Below are 5,904 nucleotides of genomic sequence, written 5' to 3' on the forward strand. Positions count from 1 at the left end.
CAGCTAGGTTTATTTAAAAAACAACAACAAATAATTTAATAAAAATATGGAAATTTTCAAATAGAAAAAATATCATAGAATTTATTTTTCTGTAATTTAGGTTTAGAAACGAGAATGACTTGACCCCAACTAGATTGAATTTTTAAAAAACAACAACAAGTAAATGAATAAAAAAAATCTACTTTTCAAACAGAGAAAAAAAATTACAGAAAATCTAAATTGGAATGATTTTACCCCAGTTAGATTTACTAAAAAAACAACAAAACAAATAAATGATTAAAAATATCTACATTTTCAAATAGAAAAAGCGCCATAGAAATGTGTTGTTTTCTTTGTTTTTAGTTTAGACCAGAAAATAGAATAACTGCATCCTGATAAGATTCGAAAGCAAATTTTAAAAAAACAAGTAAATGACTGAAAAAAATCTACACAATCTACACAATCTACAAGGCTGTCAAGAAGCCCATGATCAAAAAGAGACAGAGGTTAGCCGGGCATCGTTGGGTCCAAGAACACAAGAACTGGACAGACAGGAACTGGAAGAGGATTCTGTGGTCAGATGAGCCCAGTTTCCAGCTTTATCTTCCTCCTGCTAATGTGAGGATAGGCAGAAGGCCAGGTGAAGCATTATCTCCAGCATGGACAGGATCGACTGTCAAGCATGGCGGAGGCAGTATCATGGTTTGGGGATGCTTGAGTGGTGCTGGTGTTGGTCATCTCTTATTGAACTCTGCCAAGCATTGTTCCATTCTCCAAACCTACATGCTCCCTTCTGCTCGTGCTCTGTTACGTCGAGGTCAGACTGGATGTTTCTACCAGATAATGCCCCTTCATGCCCCCTTTAATGCCCCTTGAACACATCCAGGACCAGTAGAACTTGGCTGCAGGAGCTCAGTGTCCAGGTCTTAGAGTGGCCTGCTCAACCCTCAGACATGAGCCTCATTGAAAGTCTGTGGTGGATTATCAGAATCTCTGTTTCAAACCATAAACCAAAGAATTTAGAAGAACTAAAAGCAGTAATTTAAAAGAATGGGACCAGATAATCCCTCAACAGCGTGAAAGGCTCACAAAGAACATCCAGTCAGGATTAGAGCTCTACTGTTGTCTAATGGCAGGACTACTAAATATTAATATTATGATGTGATGGTTTATTTATTTTTTGTTCAATTTAGAACACATTCTGTCTTATTTTTTGATTTTAATACTAATAATGTTGAGAACTGACATATTGAAACTGTCTAGAACTTAGTTTTGTTAGTTTTTCTTATAAAAAAACAAACAACAAACTAATTTATATTTGTATTTGTGTCTGTCTAATGCAAGCACACCTTTTGAAACACAAAAAAGATTTTTCTACAAACATTTCATGATATTTGAGAAAATTTTAAGGGTGTCCAAAAATGTTTTCCACAACTGTGCAACACAAATTAGCATGACTACTTCTAATGTTAATGTTTATGCTGTGCAACATTAAATAAAATACAAATTAATCTGAGTAACTTCAATGTTCATTTTGAGAATGCATGATATTAAATTACCCATGTGTGGGTTGATCCTTTTAAGAGCTGTGGTTTTATTGTGAAGGCACAACAATTAACTTCCAGTTTTTCTCTTACTAAATTGTGCAACTTCATACAGCTCAGTGCATTGATTTAGTTTTCAGTTTTATTCTGATGTGAATTGAGGAGGTTTTTCAGTGAAATATAAACATTTAACAGAAGCACTGAGACACACACAATTATTGATCAGTTATTGATAATCTAAAATGGATTTCTTTATCAATATAAATCCCAAACCTACAGAACAGCGGGTTACACGTCTGTGTGAATCATCTGAAATTCAGTGTTAAAGTGTCAGATTGCTCAGAGGTCATGTTTCTCCTCCTGAGGCTCCATCAGCTCCTCTGGATCTCTGATGTGTCTCTGAAGACGACCACTGCCTCCCTGCTCTGTTGCTACGGTTACTGCCTCATCCTGCCACCTGCTGGTCCTCAGACAGACATCACACCACCTGAGTGTAAAATTAAATGTCCTAAAGTTTTAGCCTAGCTGCGCTAGACAACCCACAGCAACGAATTTAATTCTCTGCCAGGGTGGGTCTAGTTACCCTCCATAAGGCTCGAGGCTGGATTCTCCTAAAACTGACCGGACCAATCACCATGAAGTGTAGAGTCAGAAGGCGGGCGTAACGAAGTGACGACAGAGGCGTGACGATTCTGACAGAAACATCCGGTGCACAATAAACAGTTATCTTTCGACTCGGCTTTGGCCACAGCCCTTAAAGATTTGAAGCTAAAATTCAACTTGAAAGATAAACAAAGGACGGCACTGAAGTGTTTCATTGAGAAGAAAGACGTATTTGGACTTATGCCGACGGGATATGGCAAATCCTTAATATACCAGTTGGCTCCGCTGGTTGGGAAGCTAATGGGACTTAGCCACAATCCACCGGTGCTCTCGGAACTCCGTCAGCCTATTCGTTGTGTTGATTGGTTGTATACCTACCCAATTGCTGCAGAGGGATTTGATAGACAACCTTTTAGCCCGCCTCCCTCCCTGTCGAGCTTCCCTAGACCCTTGTGCCGTCAGAAACATGGGTGTAGCATGGCTAGGCTACTAAAGTTTAACATTAGCAGTCTGATTCTACAAATACAACGTCATGTAATGGTTGTTTCTGTCTGTTTGTGGGTTGTTGTTTTTTTTGCATCTTGCTGGTGTTGTCTTGTGCTTTTGTGTTCGTTTTGTCTCTGTATGGTTGTTTGATGTGTTTTTTTGACGTTTTGTCTCTCTTTTTGCTCACTGTGTCTCTGTGTAGTTACTTCGTATCTACTAAATGATATTTTTGTATTTTTTGGAGTCGTTTTGTGTCCCTTTATGTTAATGTCTCTTTGTGTTTGTTTTTGTATTTCACTGAGGTTTCCTTGTGTCTTTGTGCTCATTTTATCTCTCTGTGTGGTTGTTTTTTGTGGTTTTGTGATTGTTTTGCCTCTGTTTTTGCTCATGTCTTCATTTTGTGTGGTTTTGAGGTCATTTTGCATCTTTTTGTGACTCCTTTGTGAAATGTTATTTTTGCATCTCTTGTGGTCATTTTGTGTCCCGTTGTGGTAATTTTGTTCCTCTTTGGGTTTGTTTTACATTTGTCTGGTTGTGTTGTGTGTCTTTGTGTTCGTTTTGTGTCTGTTTGTAGTTCTTTTGTGCCTCTTTGTGTTCATTTTATGTCTCTGTGTAGTCATTTTGTGTGTGCTTGGGGTTGTTTTGCACCCGTGTGGTCGCTTTGTGCCTCCTAACTGTGATCTTTACATCTTTTGTGGTCATTTTGTATCTCTTTATGGTCATATTTCATCTCTCTGGTGTAATTTTGTGCACCTTTGTGGTAGTTCGTATCCATTTTGTGTTCGTGTTGCGTCTCTTTGGGTTTGTTTCACATTTGTCTGGTGTTGTTTGATAGCTTTGTATTTGTGTTGTGTCATTTTGTGGTCATTTTGCATCTCTGTGTGGTCATTCTGCATCTCTTTGTGTTTGTTGTATTTCTCTGGTGTTGTTTTGTGTCGTCAGGTTCATTTTGTGTTAGTTTGCATCTCTTAGTGTTTGTTTTGTGCCTCTTTGCAGTCTGAATCTTCTATCAGTGCAGCATTGAGCATTCCTCTGCAGGATCAGACCACACAGATCAGCCCTCTTTAAATCTGTGACCCCCATGACTCTCTCTCTGGTTCGCTGGTTGTCCTTCCTTGGACACTTTCATAAAACACTGCACACCTCAATAACTGTTCACCCGCTGCCTGATGAATCCACCTACTGACAGGAGCCACTGAAACCAGACAATCAGGGTTTTTCTCTTTATCTGATTGATGTATTTCTGTACATTGTCGTTTAAACTCCCAGTTTTCTGCATCAGTGGAGACGTAGGAGGAGAACAGGAACTTTTCTGTGTGAACAAAGCTGCAGATTAAGTCTGTGTTTTTATTTTTTAGCACAGGAGCACAATACAAATACAAAAGAAGTTGAAATTCACGTTCTGCCGGTTCAGAGCGGAACAGCGAATTGTTAGATTCAAGCAGCTCTCAGTGATGTTTTCACAGCTACAAGACGAAGCTGCTGCACCTGCTGAAGTGTGAATGTGTGAACCAGAGTGAAGCCGTGAAGATAACAACCAGAGTGAAGCCGTGAAGATAACAACCAGAGTGAAGCCGTGAAGATAACAACCAGAGTGAAGCCGTGAAGATAACAACCAGAGTGAAGCCGTGAATATAACAACCAGAGTGGAGATGAGAACAGAACAACCAGAGAGGAGATGTGAAGAGTTTCCAGCTGTTAACACTAGCTGTTAACTGAAGGAGTCAGCTGAGGACAGTCGTGAAGCTGCAGAGACAAACAGCGCCACCTACTGATGCTGGACATCGTAGTCTTTCATACAAACGTCCTCAAACAGTTGCAGGAACCGGAGAGTTTGTCGAGGCTTGAAATTACATTTTGAAAGACATACATAACGTGAACAAACTTTAAAACTTCATCTCTTTATCTTTATGTGAATCTAATTTAAGTTGTTGTTTGTCTTTAACCTCCTAAAATCAACCTCAGTCCAATGAAACTTTTCAAGGAGAGAAAAGTGAAATAAAGTCAAAACAATAATGTATAAAGAACAGATTTACTTTGGCCATTTATTTCTGTATAGTAGATAAATGCTCTATAATGTTTTATTTGTAACGTTTTAAATTATTCTGAATTTATTCATTAAATTAACCTAAAAATTTCTCCTTGTTATCATTCAATCATCAGTATTTCACATGGAATGAATGTGTTTAAAACCTTCTGTGACAGTAAGAGTCTTGAACGTCCCCACAAACAGCTGATTGGTCCATCAGTCAGCTGATGATAACATCCTTTTTAATAGGTTTTGACTTCAAAATAAAATTACAGATGTTTTCTCGGGACTAAATTGGTCATGACCTGTTGTTAGTTTGTAACAGGATTCTTTTTTGCATCTTATATTTAACTTTGCAGCTTCTTTAAGTCTTTAATATATTTTTTTCTCATACTTAAATTATATCATATTACAAATGGAGCCTTGTTGTGTGCGTTTTTTGTCGAAGTTATCGATAAAATTTTGCAGGAAAATCTAAAAAACAAGACCTTTTGAACTGCAGCAGTAGCATTTGTGATTAATTGTAATTAATAGCAATATTAAACTTAGAGGAAATTCTTAATTTGTTAGTCATATATCTCTGGAAACTATGCATTATTGCTGGTTATTAGTAGTAATATATTTCTTTATTTAATACAACCTTAGAATTATTCAAAAGTCACTTGTTAGTCACATATCTCTCGCTCAGTTTTGCTATTGTAGTTTATTTTTAACAACAATCAAAAGAGAGGATTTCGGCATTTGATAGTCATATACCGCTGTAATTAGTTCAAGATTATTATTATTACTATTAGTAGTAGTAGTAGTAGTATGAATAAAAATGATAATAATAATGATAATAATGATGATGATAAGAAGAAGAAGAAATCCTCTCATTTCTCTAATTTCTCTCATTAAATTCCTACCTATAATACTACTAATCACTGTTGTTGTTGTTATCATTATTATTATTATTATTATTATTATTATATAATACTACTAGTCATAAAATTATATAAGAATAACAACAGTAATAATAATAATAATTTTTGATTGGTATTATCATTATTACTAGCAGTCATATTATTTGATTCAACTATAAAAACAAGAGGGATGTCTTTTTTTCTTCTTCTTCTTCTTCTTCTTCTTCTTCTTCTTCTTCTTATTATTATTATTATTATTATTATTACAAACTACTAATCATTTTTTTCTTTAATTTATTTCTTTTTTGTTAGAATCATTATCGAAGCCCTTTATTATGAAAATCCTTCCCGGAGGTCCGGT

The sequence above is a fragment of the Acanthochromis polyacanthus genome, chromosome 8 (genome assembly GCF_021347895.1).
Source record: "Acanthochromis polyacanthus isolate Apoly-LR-REF ecotype Palm Island chromosome 8, KAUST_Apoly_ChrSc, whole genome shotgun sequence".
NCBI classification, from domain to species: Eukaryota; Metazoa; Chordata; class Actinopteri; family Pomacentridae; genus Acanthochromis; species Acanthochromis polyacanthus.